Genomic DNA, 20,581 nt, shown 5'->3' on the forward strand with positions numbered 1-20,581 from the left:
AGCTTGTCAGTGCTCAGACCATACGCCGCACACTGCATCAAATTGGTCTGCATGGCTGTCATCCCAGAAGTAAGCCTCTTCTAAAGATGATGCACAAGAAAGCCCGCAAACAGTTTGCTGAAAACAAGCAGACTAAGGACATGGATTACTGGTCCTGTGGTCTGATGAGACCAAGATAAACTTATTTGGTTCAGATGGTGTCAAGCATGTGTGGCGGCAACCAGGTGAGGAGTACAAAAACAAGTGTGTCTTGCCAACAGTCAAGCATGCTGGTGGGAGTGTCATGGTCTGGGGCTGCATGAGTGCTGCCCCACTGGGGAGCTACAGTTCATTGAGGGAACCATGAATGCCAACATGTAATGTGACATACTGAAGCAGAACATGATCTCCTACCTTCGGAGACTGGGCCGCAGGGCAGTATTCCAACATAATAACGACCCCCCAAACACTTGATAAAGAAGCTGAGGGTAAAGGTGATAGACTGGCCAAGCATGTCTCCAGACCTAAACCCTATTGAGCATCTGTGGGGAATCCTCAAAGGGAAGGTGGAGGAGCGCAAGGTCTCTAACATCCACCAGCCCTGTGATATCGTCATGGAGGAGTGGAAGAGGACTCCAGTGGAAACCTGTAAAGCTCTGGTGAACTCCATGCCCAAGAGAGTTAAGGCAGTGCTGGAAAATAATGGTGGCCACACAAAATATTGACACTTTGGGCCCAATTTGGACATTTTCACTTAGGGGTGTACTCACTTTTGTGGCCAGCGGTTTAGACATTAATGGCTGTGTGTTGAGTTATTTTGAAGGGACAGCAAATTTACACTGTTATACAAGCTGTACACTCACTACTTTACATTGTAGCAAAGTGTAATTTCTTCAGTGTTGTCACATGAAAAGATATAATAAAATATTTACAAAAATGTGAGGGCTGTACTCACTTCTGTGGGATACTGTATATATATGGTGCAAACTGCTGTCCCACAACCAAAAAACGCATGTAAAAAGCATTTAAGTATTCAAATCTTAGGTCCAGACCAAAAAAGAAAATGATACATTTGGGAATGGTCCACTTAGTGTTCACATTGGCATTTTTGACAGCATTTTAAAGGCATGGTGATAGGTTCACAACCTGATTGGTCAGGTTGAATGATGTATTTCCTGACGGAACTTACCGAACACCCCAAACAAAAGGCATGTTCGAATTAAAGCGGCGATGCGGGTGTATGATATCAAAGCACCCATTAACCAACCGGTCTGCTCAGCGCCGTTTTAAGTCATTCAAACACGCCCCCACATGTCTACGTCATGGTGTGGGGAGATTTGCAAAACACCACCCAAATGTATACGCAAAGAAAGGGGGCATGATTTTTTATTCTCGCTGTAGTGTTGTTGCTGCCGCTGGAGACGCTGTGTTTTGTTGTGAAAGCGAAACAGCTTTGTTTGGCCTTCCAAAAGAGGACACAACTAGAAATCAGTGGTTAAGTTGTATTTACAACACTGTTCCAGAACAGTTCAACCCAAGTATTCAAGTGTGTGCAGCACATTTTATGGAGGACTATTTCCTGAACCTGGGAGAGTAGCCTGCCAGCTGTGCGCACCGACTATTTCTATAAAGTGGGGCAATTCCAACTTTGCAAGGACAGTCTGGCACTTCTGACTCACAGCCTTTAAGTACATTTCGTTATTTAAAAAATTTGCTACTGACTATTCAAACGCGAGTTTTGAGCTGTTTAGAGTAGTGCTTGTTGTTTGTCGTTTCTCCGAGCACAAATGCAGACATGGTAATGTTTATGCAGTGAATAAAAAACAGTATAAGTCATAATCAGTAATTATGTCCCCAATGGATGCAACAAATGCCTCGTTTATAATGGGTTTTATTGTTTTTGTGTCGTCGCGACAGGATACGGCATCACAATACGGTAAGGGGCGTAACATTTCCATCTCACGCTTGAGGTATTCGGCCAATCACAACACACTGGATAGCTGGCCAATCAGAATGCCTCGCTTCTCAGAACGATGAGCTTTGTAAAAATCGTCGCGTTTCAGAAAGGCGGGAGCAACAAAATAGAGGAGCAACAAAAATGTACAGTATGTGGAAAATGTGTTTTTGAACCTTAAACCGCATAAGCACATTGCATTACACTAAATACACAAAATAATGTTCTTTTTAGCAAAGTCATATGACCTCTTAAATAAGCTTAATAAATAAATATATATATATAAATGTATATGTATGTGTGTGTGTGTGTGTGTGTGTGTAAAATCAATATTTATTGGGTACTTTTAATTGGGAGGTGGCTGTCCCGAACCCTAACCCCTAAATTTCAATTTATGACAATGATATTGAAATAATTTTTGTATTTTTTTTCTATTGTTGTTTTTAAAAGTATCTTTTTGATTCTTCAGAGAAGTTCAAAAATATATATTTATTTTATATTTTCTTTGTAAATTATGAAACTTTATGTAAAAAAATGTGTATGTTTTACTCTATTGGCCGAGACTGATTTTGACTAAACCCATAAATTTATGATCAGGAAATATTCCTGTGTCCCCCTCTCTCATAGCTACAAGGTATGATTAAATAGGTCTCATCATTTTGTGGTAAATGTGTTCAAAAGTATGAAAAATCTGTGTGTAACTTTAAAAAAGATCACTTCGAACACCTTTTTTTCTGCAATGAAGCACACTTTTTTGGGAGTTATTCCATAACATTTAGTTCTTATTTGTATACCACTGTTCATAACTGTGCTGGCTAACCATGTGCTGATTAGCATCTTTGAGTTGGGTTCAAAAGTATCTAAAATTGTCACTACTGAAACATTTGGTGGAGTTTTGGTAGTGACATCTTTGTTTTTTTGGGGTGTTGTTCGATTAAATTGTCACTACTGAAACATGTCGTTATTGTTACGGTAATAACAAAAGGGAACACATAATCCTCAAATTTGGAGGAAATAAACAAAATTTTTGTACATTTATGCTATTTTTTTTTTGTATTTTAGTATGTTTTAGTACTGTTTTAGTATGCGAGTTAAAATTCTGTGGTTACTACCAAAGCATTACTGTCACTGCCAAAAATGTGCTGTCACTACCAAAACATGGGAGATTTTGTCAAAAATAAATTATACTATTTATAATTTAATAAGATGCAGGTCAGATCCTTGGATGAGTTACACACTGTGATGTCATGATAGTTTTTGATTCAATGTATGTTCAAATTAATGAATCCTTGGGCCTCATTTATAAAGCGTGCGTACGCACAGATTTGATCTTAGAGTGTGTGTACGCTTAAATCCACGCCAACGCTCATATTTATAAAAACAGTCTTTGACGTGGAAAAGTGTTTAGCGTCACGTCAGGGTCCGAGCAGACGTACGCACTTTTTATTGTCGGAGTAATGCAGATTTTTTCAAATGTAAGCTGTTTTTGCAGGTCACTGTTCTAAATTATCATGATTGGTGATATTTTATATGTTAATGATATTAATTAGGAGTCGTTTACAAGGCAGAGAGCTGAAACCATTCAATTGCGCACAAGTTCAAGATAATTTGCAATTCATAGATTTCACATCTGAAAGAGGCGCGTACGCTCGTTTTCTGTTCGTACGTTCATTCTATGAATCGCACGTACGCATTTCTGAGAAACGATCGTAAGATCAAATTTAGGACGGTTTCTGCGCAACATTTTATAAATGAGGCCCCTTATCTTTGAACTCAGTATGATCAAATTCTTGCTTTTGACAAAGAAAAAATGGATTCAAAATATAACAAATCCCATAAATTGCATCTGAGATATAGTTAAACATTTAATTATGGATTTACCTCTGGAAAAATATGTAATAAAATAGCAAAAACATATATTTACAATCTAGATAGGTCAATATAACCCTTCTAATTAAATTATTATTACTGTGTATCGTTAGTGACAAATTTGGGGAGAGGACAAATATTCCAAAACTTTCTGAAAATACAATATGAGAATTAAGTTAGGGTTAGTGATCTGGAAAAAAAGAAAAACCTAATACAAAACATCAGTGTGTAAATCATCCAAGGATCTGACCTGCTCTCCACATACATTTTTTTAAAAAAGGGAAACATATGAGGACAAGTTTAGAAAATGAAATGTGAACACAGCCTCTCCCGAGTAATGAAACAACAGCATCAGATCTGAGAAATGAGATTTTCCACCGGTCGTCTGAGAGCAGGTATCAGTTCTCCTCAGAAATGAGCAGGTTCCTTTTTGCTGACGTTGGTTTGGAGACAATAAACTGTGAAAGCCGCAGAGATGAATCCAACCGCTGCACATCAGCATTTATTCACATTCCTGGACCGTGTCACGATCATTGTCTAAACTTGAAAAAGCTCAGTATGAAATGTGAAAAATCAATCAGAATCACTGCAAGCCCCAGTCAAAATGTGCTCAGGACTCCTATTGGAGTTTAACCATCATTTTTTACAAACCTTGCAGGAATTTCCAGCATAACCCAAAACTAAAGCTATCTTATAGAAATTAAAATCTGCTGTAGGACATCGGAATGCATTTTGAAAGCAGCTCTTTCCACTCCACATGTGATTTATTTCAACTGTCGAGTAGCAGGACGTTTCCAATACAGTACAACAGAGATCTGACAAAGGTACGATATCTAACAGGACTCCAAGATGAAAAAAATCCTCCCAGGCCGCAGGATCTCATTTGATCCCATTACAATCATTTTAAATGGTGTCCGAGGTTGAATTCTGATAGGAATCCTGTGCACATCGCTTTAAGAGCCCTGTAGGGAACTCAGGGTGCTTGTAGAAACACTTATCAGACCTGACAGATTTGCGTGTGTGTGTGGGGGGGGTAGCTTTCACCATTATTGTGTGGATAAAGATTCCAAAAATATTCCTAAAAGAACAACAAAACCTGAAAAAAAAAATCTCTTTAAAAAAGACTCATAAAGGTACAACGGCGTTTTAGTGCCATGTTAAAAAATAAAAAATAAATCTAAGATTACGAGATTAAAGTCGTAATATTTCAAGAATAAAGTCGAAATGTTTCGAGAATTTAAATCGTAGAAATTAAAGTTATAATATTTTGAGAGTATAGCCTATATTGTGCATGCAAATGGCCCGCATTGAGAGCAGCGGGAGAAGTTGACAGGACACCGGAATTGATTTGAATATTGTTGCATCCGAGCGGCCGCATCATCTTACTGGGATGTCAATTTTAAGGACTCGTGGAAACCGCTTAATATCAAGAATATGATATTTATTAAAGGTCCCATGGCATGAAAATTTCACTTTATGAGGTTTTTTAACATTAATATGAGTTCCCCTAGCCTGCCTATGGTCCCCCAGTGGCTAGAAATGGCGATAGGTGTAAACCGAGCCCTGAGTCTCCTGCTTCGCCTTTGAGAAAATGAAAGCTCAGATGCCCAATCTGGAATCTTCCCTTCATGTCGTCATACGGGGAAAGGTTACCTCCCCTTTCTCTGCTTTGCCCGCCCATGAGAAAATGAGCTACTACCGTGTGAGGCGAGCGCAATATTTTTTTTTTTTCCCTCGAGAGACATCATGGCTTGCAAACGAGCGAAGCACGGCAGTTGCTCAGTGTTTGGATGTACAAATGAACACCGAAGTAATTTTTTAGTTCCTTCATCCGAGCCTATGGCTAGCATTAGCTACATGATAATAACTGTAACAGCATACATAAACAAACCAACTAAAGTACCGTATCCAGACACAATATTTTAAACTAACCATTCGGAGACGTCCTGCTGTAGCGCTGAGTTGCAACTTCTTCATCCGGTGCTTCTCCATCCGGATCAGATTCTGGGTCAAACCGAAAAGCTTGAACGACTGTGTGTCTATGAGCCATTGCGATACATCCACTGTCAACATTAGAGCATGGTAGCGCAAGCTGGTTAAGGCCACACACCCACCCTCCACCTTGCCCCGCCTCTCTCCTCCTCATTAGCATTTAAAGCTACAGACACAGAAATGGCACGTCCTAAGGAAAGCTCATTGTGGGACTGGCTCGTAGTGGCTGAAATTCTGCACCAAGGCTGAATTTCGGGAAAGAGACTTCAGATACAGTATTAGGGACCACTTAGGCCTATATAAAAGCATCCAAAAAGCAGCATGTCATGGGACCTTTAACAGACTGAACAGGAACAACTGTTTATCTTAACATCAGCTCACACACTCAATCGACATTCCTTTGGGGGGCGCTGTAGCTCTCTCTCTTATTTAACCCTTTTTTAATACATTACATGTGGGATTATTAGCAGAAATCATATCATGTGTCATACTCGCGGGGACAGTATGCTTGGAAATAATATTTAATGTCTTCCATTGCATTCGTTATTTGTAGTGCGCCAGCCACCCAATAGCAATAGCTTAAGCTTTGTGCTTTTAATATGAAACAAAGTCTCAGCTTTCAAAATCAGTTTTATAGCGAAACACAAATTACGTGTCTTACAATAATGTGATTTTTCAAGATCTTTAATGTAGCGTGACAGATCGCTGTATTTATGTGAACATTCATTCCTCACACAGCCTGTTTAATTAAACAGCAATAAAACGTTCTAAAGGTTGAACTGGACTCAAATTTGTTAACATAGCCTACGTTATATTGTTGTCTTTTCTGCTGTAAACGTGACTTTTCTGCTTGTGACTATTCACAAACTGTTTTATTCATGGTATACTGTAAATGAGGACATAATATTTAATGTCTTCCATTCATTATTTGTAGCGTGCCAGCCAACCAGTAATCACAACAATTTTGTGCTTTGTTGCTTTTACACACAGCTCAGCTTTCAAATTCTGCCAGTTTTATAACGAAATACAAATTATAAATGTGTTTTTGCTCTTTATTTCAAGTTTATAGCAAGATATAAAGTGAAGGAACATCATAAGGCATGAAAAAAAAATACAGCTTAGCCTAATTTATATTGAAAATAATGTCTCGTCGTTCGTTATTGTAATCGGAAAGATGAATGACTCACATGCCGCTTGACAAACACATTATTGCAATATAGCCTACATATTGTTTGTATTTCGCTATAAAACTAACAGATTTTGAAAACTGAGATTTGGAATATCCCGGTGCTCCCAATCCGGGCCATTTGCATGCGCAAAAGGCTAGAATAGCATATCTCAAAATATTATAATAATCTTTATTCTCAAAACATTTCGACTTTATTCTCGAAACATTTTGACTTTATTCTAGTAGTATTTCGACTTTATTCTTGTAATATTTTGACTTTATTCTCGAAATATTATGACTTTAATCTTGTAATCTTAGATTTTTTTAATTTTTTAACGTGGCACTAAAACGCCATCGTATAAAGGGGCCAAATAACATCTTAAACGAAAAGCGCAAACAGAAATTAAAGTTCTTTCATTACAGTGTTATCATTGAGAGATTATTTTAGTTTTTATGAATTTGGTTAATATTTTAATTAGGTTTTATTTTTGATTTTTATTTTTTTAAATGTATTGTTTTTATTTATTTTCGGTTTTAGTTTCAGTTATTTTAGTGCATCAACGTGAACTAAATGAAAATGAGAAATTAAGTAAAATTTTTATATTTTATTTCAGTTAACATTTTATTTTATATGTAACAAAAGTGTTTTTAATGGTTTTAGATAACTAGTTTTAGTTATGATTTATTTTATTGTTTTTAAGTAAAATAAAAAAAAAATGTAATGGTTTTAGAATTAGGTTTAGTTAACTATAGTAAATTAAATATTACATAATTTTTTTAAATATACATTTTTGCTGATGTTGGTTTTGAGACAACAGGTTTTTCTTTTTAGTTTATTTTAGTTAACTAGTTTTAGTTCTAGTTTTAATTTATTGTTTTATAAGTAGCAAAAATGTTTTTGTTTAAATGTTTTAGATAGTTTTAGAATTAGTTTTAGTTAACTAGAATAAATATTAAAATGTTTTTTTATTATTATATATAACTTTTGCTGACATTGGTTTGGGGGAAGTAAGTTTTTCTAGTTTTAGGTAACTAGTTACAGTAACTATAATAACCCTGTTTCATTATTCACCCTCATTTTGTTCCAAACTATGACTTTCCTTCTCATGTTAAACAAATAAAAAAATAATAATAATAAAAAAAAAAAAAATATATATATATATATATATATATATATATATATATATACTGTATATAGCAAAGTGTTCTTCATAGTGTTGTTTTTCTGTACTACAAAAGTATTTAGCTGCATGTCAAGGGTGTGAAGACACCATCAAAACGTAACCCAAACTTAAGCTCAATATTTGTCATTTTGACATCAAATGTCATTGGTTTTGAACTAAAAGCGATTTGACAGCTACTTTCATGGGGCTTTTTTTTTTCTTTTCTTTTTTGAAGCATCAATATCCGCTTTCAGTGTCTGCTATAAAATCTCGCTTTCTTTATAAAAGAGAGTGATTTTAAGTTTGAAATGATGGACTTTCAAATCCTAAAATGCTAAAAGGTGTATTTCCTCTGACTGTATGGAAACCAAAGTGAGCTGTTATTAATAAGGATAGTTCTGAATCTTCCCAGTACTTTATAAATGCAAGCTTGTGTGTCTGTTTGTGTTTGGAAAGCAGCGCCGTCTGCATTTTGTGTCTGCATCTAAAAGGTTCCCCTGAAGGCTTTTCTTGCGTCATGTAGCTTTGCATCTTCTGCATGACTGAACTATAATCAAACTCTAATCCAAAAATGTGCTTTTTCCTGTCATATTTCCTTTCTAGCGAAATTAAAAGCATTTCCCAACACAAAAGAGCATGTATAATTTATGTGTGGTTACGACAAACGTCGCTATGGCCATTCTTTCACCTTGAGGTCTGAATGAGAATAAATCAGCTGACGTTCTCTCCAGGCTTTTGTCAGAGTCTCTTCACATATTCAGAATTAGTTCTGCGTATGTGGCTATTTTTGATCAGCCATTATGATTTCTTGAGTGTTACTGTGTTGTTTTCACAGAATTATGTTCCTATGGAAACCATCTTTTGGGTTCAATAATAAGAGATGAGTGTTGTTATGTAGTGTAGATATTTTCCTCTTTTTGTTTGTTCATTCAAGTCTAAGAGAAAGGATGTGTGTGCATATATATACACACACACACACACACAACATAAAACATATATATATCTATATAGAGAGAGAGAGAGAGAGAGAGAGAGAGAGGGGTAGTTGACAAATAGGCAGTAAAAAAAGCTTTTTTTGTAAAATACCTTTTTTGAAAAAGAAATGCATATATTTATGTAGTGTGAAGTCTGATCTTTAAGAAAATATAAAGGGTCACTAACTTCGTCAATACATTCACTGTTTTTTTTTTTTTTTGTTTGTTTTGTTTTTTTTACTGAACTTAATAAATTTGTCCTATGGTGTGACATAGCAAAAATTAAGAAACAAAAAACCCTCTTAATAATACATAAATAGCATGAGAGAGATTTATCTTCTTTGTTAGACACTTATTTTCATATAGTGCTATTTATTTAATACGAAATTATAATTAACATCATTTTTTACCCCAATTTCAAGATAAATTTTGACGGTAAGACAATCTTTGCTGTCGTCCATTCAAAACTGCTGAAAGTTATACCATTTTAAGTTGAGTGATATTTGTATCTCCCCTATTGCAATACTCAACTGTTTTTTTTGTTTTTTTTAGATATTCTGAGATAAAAACAAATCTGTGGTTCTTTTATGTGTTACACCAGAGGACATTACGTCACGTTAAAGTATTTCTATTTAATTTTGAACATGTCAAAGGAGAAAGAAAGTTCATCAACATGTTTTTTAAACAAAACAAAAAATAATTTTCATCAACAAAATTCAGTCTCTTTGTCAATCAGTATGTTCTTCTAGTCCCCCGCTGCATGTGTGGCACAGCTAAATATGATTGATATTAAAACTATATTCATTAAGATGTGAATGGACTTTTTAAAACTATATGGCTACTCTTTTTAAGGCATAATTTTGATTCTTTTTACTTTCTGCTAGGGGTGTGCCATACCGTCCATGATAATACCAGTATACATTTTTACATGATAAAAGTGTCATATCGCGATATCAATGATATAACGACGCAATGACGTATTTACTAGGGATGCACCGATTGTTTGGCAGCCAAAATTATTCAGCCGAAAATGAACAAAAAGACCTAATAAATTGTACCGAACAATGACGTGACGCGATCAAATAGAGGCGCGCACTAATGCAGCAAATATGACGGTAGTGTCGAAGCATTTAAAACTGTCCGATAAAGACGCAAAATTCATTACAAGCACCGACAGCAAGAGACCGTTTAGTACTGCATCTTAGGGATGCGCGGTATACCGGTACTGGAAAAATACCATTGTATATATTATGTTTCAAACGGTACGATATCATAATTTTGCTCAATTCGGTATTTCATACGCTGCTGTTGCGAAGAGCACCTGTAGGTGGCAGTGCTTCCCAAATTGCTGCGCAACCGGTAAATGTGACAACAGAACAACGCGATCAATCAAACACATGAAACTCTATCAACTCACCCGAAATTAATAAATAAAGAGAAATTCTGTTAAATAAAATTAAAAAGACAATACAAATGATGATAATTACAACATCTCTATTAATAAATGTATTATAACATTCACACATAGTGTTCAAATTGGGATCTGTAATATTTTCTAATGTTTGAAAATAATTCCCTTCTGCTCAGCAAGGCTGCATTTATTTGCATGAAGGGGGTCTCAAAAATGGCCACAAAATATTATTTTACTAACTTATTAATTTTAAGTTAAATTGTGCTTTGTTGGTATAATGTCTGCAAGACAAAAAATGTCTTAACAAAAATGTTAATTGTAGAAGAACATTTAAAATTTTGGCACTTAGAGGCTTTTGCATCTGAACTCTTCATTATATAATTATTATATTGTGTTCAGTTATTTCATTTTAATGGCAACTAATAGATTCTATTCATTGCCATTAAAGTGAAATTACTGAACCTACACATGAGAGCTTGAGAAAAATGCTCAGAGGAAATTTTAAACAGCACTTAGAGGCTTTTGTATCTGAACTCTTAAACAAGTCATAAATAGCTACTTTCATTAATATATATGATAAATATTAGAGTGGTAAATATTATTCGTTCCTGTATTTGCTTATATATTCCAATATATACTGTCATCATCATCATCATCATCATATTATTATTATTATTATTATTTATAAATACTATTAATATTATAAATAACATTAATGTTATTAACCTTACCTATATGTGAAAAATATATGTATCATCATTGATATTGTTCATAATTATTTACAATTACGTGTGTGTCCATACTGTATATAAATTTATGGACAAAAGTATGGTATAATTAAGGTTATTTTAATATTGTATTTCCTCAGAAATAAAGTAAATACAGGTGCATCTCAAGAATGTTGTGAAAAAGTTCATTTTTTCTTGTAACTTATTTCAAAAAGTGAAACTTTCATATATTTTACATTCATTACATTCTGTCACGTAGCTGCTGACTCCAGGGAGACGCGGAGACGAGGAACTTTGGGATGCAAGACTTTATTGACAATAACCACAAGGACGAATAACACAACTATTGACGTACAAGACCGAACACTGACTTGAGGGAACACAGGACTTAAGTACACTGGGGGAAACGAGATAATTAACGACACAGGACTGGAGACGAATTAACTAATGATGACAAACTAGGACACGGACAGGAAATCCAAATAAGGGCACGAGAGGAGGGGAAACCACAGGACGCGGAGACACAGTCTGACACATGTAAAATAAAACATTTCAAAAGTTTTTATTTTTTTTATTTTGATGATTAGAGCTTACAGCTCATGAAAGTCAAAAATCAGTATCTCAAAATATTAGAATATTTACATTTGAGTTTGAATAAATGGCCAGCCATACAGTATAAATTCTGGGTATCTCTTGTTCTTTGAAACCACAATAATGGGGAAGACTGCTGACTTGGCAATGGTCCAGAAGACGGACATTGACACCCTCCACAAAGAGGGTAAGTCACAGAAGGTCATTATTAGGGATGTAACGATTCACTCAACTCACGATTCGATTCGATTCACGATTCATGATTTTTTTTAAGAAAATGAGATTTAAGACAAATTATAAATTAAATATGTTCTTTTATTATTGCTTGGACAAAATGCTGCACGTTTCTTTGTGAAATTGAAATATAACACTATAATAATATACTAATATAGCACTTGCATATTATTGCTCTTTTGTTGGTTTTGATTGCTTCTATTGTCCTCATTTGTAAGTCACTTTGGATAAAAGCGTCTGCTAAATAACAAAATGTAAATATAATGTAAATGTAAATAACAACTAAACTGAAATTTTAAAACAAGCCCCAAAACAAATAAATAAGTAACATAAATAAAATAAATCTCTTAATAAATCTCTAAATAAGGCTTTGTCTGTGCTCTTTCCATTTAAAATTAGAGGCAACCACTGCATTTTAATCATGATCCAAACAAAGATGCTGCATACATGCAGCAGGAGCAGTTTTTAACCTAAATTAGACTGTATAATTTCGAAATTTGAAGCAAAAACAGAATGGTATGACTTCAGTTTTGAGAAATTATACATAGAAACAGCAGACGAGCTGAATGAGACGCAGATTCACTCTCTGCCAGCAGGTGGCGCTTTAAGCGTTTCCTTGGTTTCCGCTGTAAACAAAGCAGCGCTGCACTTATGAACTTTAATATGCATTATACAGAGGCAAGATGAGAAGAAAAATACCATCTAAACTTTTCTAAAGACAGTAAGTTCCCCTCAGACATGCATTCATATAAACTACCCTAATTGAATCGCGATTTGTTTCGCATCTCAACCGATTTGAATCGTCACATATTTGAATCGATTTTCAACCGGCTCTCGGTTAATCGTTACATCCCTAGTCATTACTGAAAGGTGTGGCTGTTTACAGAGTGCTGTATCAAAGCATATTAAATGCAAAGTTGACTGGAAGGAAGAATTTGGGTAGGAAAAGGTGCACAAGCAACAGGGATGAACGCAAGCTTGAGAATACAGTCAAGCAAAGCTGATTCAAACACTTGTGAGAGCTTCACAAGGAGAGAACTGAAGCTGGAGTCAGTGCATCAAGAGTCACCACGCTCAGACGTCTTCAGGAAAAGGGCTACCAAGCCACTTCTGAACCAGAGACAACGTCAGAAGCATCTTAACTGGGCTGTGGAGAAAAAGAACTGGACTGTTGCTCAGTGGTCCAAAGTCCTCTCTTAAGACGAAAGTAAATTTTGCATTTCATTTGGAAATCAAGGTCCCAGAGTCTGAAGGAAGAGTGGAGAGGCACAGAATCCATGTTGCTTGAAGTCCAGTGTGAAGTTTCCACAGTCAGTGATGATTTGGGCTGCCATGCAGGGGCGGCGTTTGGGTATGGCAGAGTATGGCAGTTGCTATACCCTAGCCCAGTCAGGTGCTGTGAAAAATTATCCAAACTTGAGTCGATTATAATTAATTTTTATTGTTTTAAATCAGAGAGTTTTAAAAATAGTAAACCAATGATAAGCACTAAAATAACTTGTCAGTAAAACTTCGTAACGCCATTGGATCATCGAGCTCTCAGCGAGACCTCGTAACTTCACCCCGCCTCCGTTCAGATTGACGCGCCGCGCACAGCCTGGAGAAGATGAGATCTCTGCTTTTTCGTAATGCAAGGGTAAATAAATAATTGGTGTTTGAATAGTACAGCGTTTTCTTTACTCAAACACTATGTCTGTAAAGGATGTTTTTGTGTGTTTGAAGAGTGGAGAAGAATTAGTTATTTGCCGTCTATATACGTTTTAAATATCCTGTGCATAAGCGCTTAATTTGAGATTTTGGCCAAGTGTATTAAACAACAAGAAAAAACTAAGCGCCCATATAGCTACAATCAAAGTTATATAACCTGTAAAAGTTGATGAAAGCATATAATGCAATGCACTTGCTGCTTCAGATAACAGTTACAGCCGTTCTAATGACAGACAAAACATTCCATCTCCGTCATTCTCTGGTCAAAACATTAACTCCATTTGAGCTTGATTTTCATATAATGTTATGTGCAAGTGTCTGATACAATACCAACGCTAACGACGCAGTGTTGTTTAATTATTGAATTTTTTGCACTCCCCAATTTTTTGACACCAGACCCAACAATGCAGATGAGCTGAAGGCCGCTGTCAAAGAAACCTGGGCTTCCATCCCACCTCAGCAGTGCCACAAACTGATCACCTCCATGCCACGCCGAATTGAGGCAGTAATTAAAGCAAAATTAGCCCCTACCAAGTATTGAGTACATATACAGTAGATGAACATTCAACATACTTTCCAGAAGGCCAACAATTCACTAAAAAGTTTTTTTTTATTGGTCTATTCTAATTTGTATTCTAATCTGCTGAGATAGTGAATTGGTGGGTTTTTGTTAAATGTGAGCCAAAATCATCACAATTAAAAGAACCAAAGACTTAAACTACTTCAGTCTGTGTGCATTGAATTTATTTAATACACGAGTTTCACGATTTGAGTTGAATTACTGAAATAAATGAACTTTTCCACGACATTCTAATTTATTGAGATGCTCTTGTATTATTACAATTTCAAATAGCTGTGATCAGCATCGTTACTCCAGTCTTCAGTGTCACATGATCCTTCAGAAATCATTCTAAGATGCTAATTTGCTGCTCAAGAAGTTTTTCTGATTATTATCAATGGTGAAAACACTTTGAATATTTTTGTGGAAATTGTGATTCATTTTATTTTTCAGGAAATAGAAAGTGCAAAAGAACAGCATTTGACATTTGCAAGATGATTTCCAAGAACAAGAACAGTTCTGGAAAAAAACAAGTTGAACAAATGACTGACAGTTAGAAAGATGATGATGAAGAACATGATGATGATGGTAGTAAGTAAAGAGCAGTGTGCACGTGTCAGTGCTGTGATTGTGCTGTTGCCGTGGGCGACTGAAAGACCAATGAGAGCAGAAGATGTCACCTTTCTCTGTTTCAGTCACATCTATCTCTGAGATGGAGGTGAACATCAGGTGAACACCTCACGGGGACCGAGACAGAGAGACGGGACATCTTTCAGATCGGTTTTCTGTTGCTTTTGATCCAGAGCGCATGCACTAACGTCACTGTTTGACAATAAAACCAGTGGAGACAAAAAAGGAAGGGGAGAGAATTCACTGAAGCAAATGAAATGACAAAAACATTGTAATGCACTGTGAGCGTTAACCCTTTATAAGATGCATAATGTTCTGAAAATTAGTATCTTTCCACTTTCTCCTCAGGATAAATCGCTTCTGTATTCCTCATTTGAACATCATGTCTGCTAAATGAATAAATGCAATTGTTTTCCCTCAACACATTTTTAGATTATTGAAAAAAAAAATATATATGGCAACTCTGTAATAAAAAATATGTGGTCAAGAACTCTTTTCTTCTTGAGTAATGTAATTAAATTCATGTTTTTTAATTGAAACATGACAAATTGAGTGATTTATCTTCATTTCCCCTATAATATTGCCTATAGTTTATTCTCGGTCAGACAAACAGGACACTTGTGTGTGTGTGTCTTTTTTTTTTTTTGGCCAATTTAATGGAGCATATTATTTTGAACCATCAAACCAATCATAATTGTGTTCCTTTTGCAGAAATACATAATTCCTTTAAATAAATATATATCCACAAAATAAATTGTGGTAACACATTACTTGAAGCCTTTATAATGCATTATAAAAGTATTTTTAATGCATTAATTATGCCTTGTAATGCACCTCATAATGCACACACCTTGCATATATGCATACAAAACATGACAAACAACCAATTTCAGATGTAAAAACGTGTCTTCAAATGTTACAATGCATTTGACTTTGGTTGCAATTAAAATCTATAATGCATTACAACATACATAGTGAATTTTTTTAATAATACATTATACATGAATACTATAGTGTGTAGAATATTGTTTCCTGCAATGCAATGCAATCGACTGCATTTTAACTGCATAAAAGTTTTTAATTGAAGTAAAAATGTGTGTGAGAGAGTGAGAATGGAGTTTGTGTCCGATGGATTCGGTTTGTTGGGTCTGACATGAGACGGTTCTCGGCAAAAACAATAGGAGCCTTTCAAATACATAATTCACTGTCTCTCTCGATTCATCATTAGAGAGACGGTCTTTCTAGATCAGCGTCTGACCGAATGAATCTCTGATTCTGAAGAGAAACTGCTGAAATACTGGAAGTGACTGTAAGAGGAACAGGACGTCCAAAGAGCTTTCATGACAATGCCATCTATTATTTGTTCTCAAATAGACTGTCTCAAGGAGAGCAGAAAATGAAAAAAAAACTCACACATTATTTTAAAAGGAATAAGGAATATCTATGCAAAATGTATTTCATTACTTTCTCGCTTTAATGTAGTGCAAGGGAGCACAACCGATAAATATATAGACAGCTATTCAGTGTAAAAATTATTTTAAAGCAACAGCAGAGATAATGTTTTCAAGAACACTTCACTTCTATTAGAAAAATATTTTGTTATAGATTAGTTTTTCCTAAAATTTTGTGATTTAATTTATTGCATTTTAAATATTTTTTATTTTAATTTTATTTTATGCATTTTTTATTTTTATTTTAAATAATAAAAAATAAAATGACATTGCTTTATTTTATTTTATGCATTTTATTTTTGATTTTAAATATTAAAAAAATTAAATGACATTGCTTTATTTTATTTTAGCATTTTAAATAAAAACATTTTAAAACCCTAATTTTACAAATTCAAGATAGAACTTGATTTCAGGATGTCGAATTTCTTTCGACTTATAATGACTCTTAAACTGACACACATTTTATGCATTGTAAGATATATTAAATATTGTAACTGGAATACTGCAATCAGTTTGTCATTCCTACGTTGTTTTTGTTTTTTTGGCATGTAGTTTCCTATTCTTTGACGTGGTATTGTCTGGCGAGGGTCATTCCATTGTTTCAGATGAATTCATCTGTATATTTGGCTTTGACAGGTGGCCGTTTCAAGAATAACCGCAGTAAACACAATCTGATGAAGGAGCTCTGCTGAATGCCTGTTTTTTGCTTGGATGCATTGACTGTAGGCCAGCGGCAAATAAACACGACCAAGTTCACGTCCGAACGCAGACAAAAAGCACATATTGCCATGGAAACAAATTAAATGTGGCATTTCTGGTTGAAAAGACACATGACATGACCTCCTTTAAGTGATTTGTATGGCTGGAGTCCCGCTGATGGTTTAACTAGGTGTCATCATGACCAGTTCAGCACAGAACGAGATGAGAAATAATAGCAAACAACATAAGAGCTTCTCTTCTGCTGCTGTTTCTGGACAATTGAGCTCGTTCATCACAGCGGGTCCAGCGGTCAATACTTCAGTCTGCCAGCAGTTATTACTGCTCTCTATCTAGTTTGCTGGAAATCTCCACAAATGTGAGAATAAAACCAATGTTGTAGGCTGGAAAAGCAAATATGATGGTGTTGGTCTCTCCCTGCTGGACAAAGAATATACTGCATTCAATCATATGCACTTTTTTCAACTTTTACAGAAAGTCTCGTATTTGAATGAAACCTACACTTTTATTTAGCCTGCACATTTTTAATGTTTTAGTCTCTTCTGCTCTCCAAAGCTGAATTTATTTCATCAAAATGCACTGAAAACAGAAATATTACAATTTGAAATAACCATTTTTTGACTGAATATATTTTAAAATTTAATTTCTGAGATGTATCCTACACCAATCTTTTGTTTATATATTTATAATATAATCTATTATTTAAATTTTTATATGCATATTTATTTATGTACGGTTTAATAAAAAAGGTTTTAAACTAGTGCTGTCAAACGATTAAACGCATCCAAAATAAACGTTTTGTTTACATAATATATTTATTTTGTGTGTGTATATATATATATATATATATATATATATGTATGTATATTTTATACCTTGTGTTCTTTAATATTTTGAATTGTTTTTAGCTTTATTTTTTGCTTTCATTTAAATGTTAAGTTTTGAAATTTTGTTGTATGCATTTGTCATTTTATTTAATTTCTTTTTTTTTTTTTTTATGTGTATATATAGTATTTATAAAGTTTTAGCTTTTAGTTTTGGATCCATTTTAGTTGTTTTAATACTACAATTGATTGCTTGTGTTGTCCTCATTTGTAAGTCGCTTTGGATAAAAGCGTCTGCTAAATGACTAAATATAAATATATATATATATATATATATATATAAATACACACACATGCATGTATATATTTCAGAAAAATATGTTATGTTTATATATTAAATATATTCATATATAAATTATATGAATATAAATATATACATTTAAATAAATGTACATATTTTCAAAATATATACTGTGTATATTTATATATACATAATACATTTACAAAGTATACACATATATATTATGTAAACAAAAACTTATTTTGGATGTGATTTAATCGTTTGACAGCACTATTTTAAACGCAATATTATATACTTGAATATAGAATCTTAATACAGAATTTAATGTAAAAATTTCACTCAGAAATTGCTAAATTTCACAAATAATTGCTTTTTTTTTTTTTTTTTTAGTTCTCATGTATTACCATTGAAATGCTTTATTACGTTATTTTATCAACATTAATGGACTACAATAGCCATAATAAAATGGACTTGAGATTGTGACCTTAATTGAGCTGAATAAAGACAAATTAATTTTAAATAAAACGTTGACGGTGAGTTGTGCTTTATAATGAAAATGCTGATAAGGCGACTCTTCTTATTCAGTTTCATGCATTAATTTGGTGCATAAAAATACCCTAGTGTTTGATTAACTGTATACTTTTGAGTAGTTGCACCATGCCAATAAACCACTAGATAGCGCAGTTTCTACTTCCACAGTGAAAGACAGTCGTGTTTAAAGGATTAGTTCACCCAAAAATTTAAATTTGATGAAAACTTGAGTTTTAAAATGAGTTTGTTTCCTTGTATTTTAGTCAGAAGCAACGGTTTGAAGTTAAAATGTATTTCTGATGGATTTGTTTCTTACAAACATGCCACTTTTGTCTTCTCCAGATGTTAACTGATGGACTGGAGTGGTGTGGATTATTCTGATGTTTTTATCAGCTGTTTGGACTCTCATTCTGACGGCACCCATTCACTGCATGTTCTACAACTGTTTAAGGTCTATATAAGTTCACATGAACAAAGGGGTATAAAAGTACCACAAATATATAATTTAACAAGTGAATTGAACAGGTTTAATGTGACATTAATGTACATACAAGGCAGTACAGGACGTGTGACAGGTGAAACGTTTACATTTACAACACGACACACATAAATCCAAAAGAGCATAAAATAAGACATTGTGTGAGTAGTTGTATATAAAATCGATACAGACGTTGATTAATAAGGCCTTGGACATGAAGCAATACATGCATGACATCTTTGTTGTGTTTGGTTGCACTCATTTGGAGCTTGTCTGGAGCATGCAAAAATACAGCTGCTTCTCTCATGAGATCAAACCATGTAGCACACAGTCCGTTTGCTACAAAATATTGTAAACATATAATACATCAGCACCTGTAGTGTCCATTTCAAAAGTCCAACCAGAACGCTCGGCCACTGGAAGAGAGAGATCAGTTCAGTCTGTGAGCTTTATGCATCAGTGAATGGGTCGTTGACTGGACATGCGGAGCTCAGAATAATGTTTCAGCCGATATGAATTCACTTCATCACCAACACTGTGGGTTTTGATGCACTCGTATGTGTATTTAAGCAATGTGATATGTGATATTGCTTTAATACAGCCATTCATATCGAGTAACTGACATTATATAGCCAGTCATTTTGCTGCTGCTCTGCCAAAGAAAATAGTTCCAGAAGAAGCTGTCAACAAGTTAGTGATACAGTGTTTAGAAATACTGCTTGCGCAATTAAACTAGTGTAGGAGACCTAACTGTTGTATAGGCCAATATAAAAAAGTTGGATGATGATTGGTCAATGCAGCGTTCCAGTAGTGTGTAAATACAAAAAACGGCTATAACGCAAAACACCTTTTAGCATATCAAAAACTTTTTTATTTTAGTTTTGTTGCATAGCAACATTTAGTCAAGGACTGTACTTTCTATCGGAATGATTGCAATTTATATAATAATTGAATGAATATAAAAACACCGCCAACGAAAATAGTTCCAAAAGAAACCAAAACAAGATTGTGTTGCTAAGCAACGCACAGCGGATTGATACAAACGGTGAACTTCCCAATGATGTTTTATGAAAACTTTAGGAACGCTTTTTAAAAGTATGTGACATAAAACAGATACAGTTCCGGTCCTGAATGATGATTAATCAGCGTTCACCTTATCATCAATCGCTAGTTGCACCGCATAGCAATGTTGATGGTACTTAATGATTGTTTAATAAAAATTAAAAAAGGTCTATTACTGTAATAAAAGCAACGAAAATAGTTCCAAACGAAACCAAAACAGAGTCGAACGCGCAAAATGACAGCTGTCACACAAGGCGG

At 34.5% G+C, this 20,581-nt stretch overlaps 2 protein-coding genes across 2 annotated transcripts in view; one reads left to right on the forward strand and one right to left on the reverse strand.

Annotated features, from left to right (window-relative positions):
• Window positions 1–20,581, forward strand: part of pgpep1 (pyroglutamyl-peptidase I) — a 46,564-nt gene that overhangs the window by 12,991 nt on the left and 12,992 nt on the right. The gene's annotated exons all lie outside the window — the stretch shown is intronic.
• The window catches only part of jund (JunD proto-oncogene, AP-1 transcription factor subunit), a 2,919-nt gene continuing 1,634 nt past the window's right edge, over window positions 19,297–20,581 (reverse strand). Inside the window, exon 1 of the mRNA XM_058745976.1 lies at window positions 19,297–20,581. This exon is cut by the window's right edge and continues 1,634 nt beyond it. The gene's annotated coding sequence lies outside the window, so the exon portion shown is untranslated.

The sequence above is a fragment of the Onychostoma macrolepis genome, chromosome 02 (assembly GCF_012432095.1).
Source record: "Onychostoma macrolepis isolate SWU-2019 chromosome 02, ASM1243209v1, whole genome shotgun sequence".
NCBI classification, from domain to species: Eukaryota; Metazoa; Chordata; class Actinopteri; order Cypriniformes; family Cyprinidae; genus Onychostoma; species Onychostoma macrolepis.